Source organism: Cololabis saira, chromosome 3 (genome assembly GCF_033807715.1).
Source record: "Cololabis saira isolate AMF1-May2022 chromosome 3, fColSai1.1, whole genome shotgun sequence".
NCBI classification, from domain to species: domain Eukaryota; kingdom Metazoa; phylum Chordata; class Actinopteri; order Beloniformes; family Belonidae; genus Cololabis; species Cololabis saira.
The window spans coordinates 12,477,803-12,478,811 of record NC_084589.1 but is presented as its reverse complement, the minus strand read 5'-3'; positions in this window follow the sequence as shown (position 1 = coordinate 12,478,811).

Genomic DNA, 1,009 nt, shown 5'->3' with positions numbered 1-1,009 from the left:
TTTTTTTAAATTGCGTAATTTGTCATTTGTTTTTTTTAATTACATTAATTGAAATTTGATTTCTTAGGAAAAAGGGACAGACAAAATAAGCTTAGTCTTTTTTCTGTTCCCTTTCATTCAAGGAAAGAGATTTGTTGTAATTATATTTAACTGTTTTGTTATTATTTTAACGAATGAAATAAAGAATAAATAGAAGAGAAAAGAGAAGGATGGATGGATGGATGGATGGATGTTTAGGCACTATTCTCCACTTCAAACACAGACTTCCCAAACCTTCGTTTATTCCTCTCTGGCACAACAGTTTCCTCCAGGATGAATAAATCAGGTTGTTTTGCGTCTTTAAGGTGTTTTGATCACAACCTGTCACTAACATTTCATTAATACCTCAAGAGACGACGTTTGAAACGAATGAATCTCTTTTACCGTCATCTGATGAGGGAAACGCAGCATGACAATCAACATGTTTAAAGTACAAAAGCTCCAGTACGTCATCAGAAAGGGTTTTTGTGTTCAACAATCTAAGTCTGAAACCCCTGGTGTGACAGTACACGCGTCACGGAAGGCACTTTCCCTCTGCGCGGGAACAGAATGAGCAGTCCTCTTGAGAGACTCCACAGCGGCAGCCGGGTCAAAGTGGTGTGATGTCAAAAGAAAAGACTTTTTCCTCTGATTAATGTCATCTCTGCACTGGCTAATAGATCCTAATCTGTAATTAACATTTTTTCCATGAGCTCTCTCCCAGACTTCTGATGGGATGCTCTACTTGTAATTACAGCTAATAAAATCCTTCAATCACCACACTCCCCGTTCAGATCAGGGTCATCACGGTTAATCACGGGTTGAGACTTGATAATGGTCCTCTGCTAATGCAGGGAAGATGATGCGTGAGGAGACGAGGAGATGAAATGTTATTTTTATTACATGTTTAATCTCATTAGACGGATCGTCTGCTGGAGAATAAAAAACTGGAACAATGATCGGTGTTTAATTCAGTTCACTCTCTCAGACG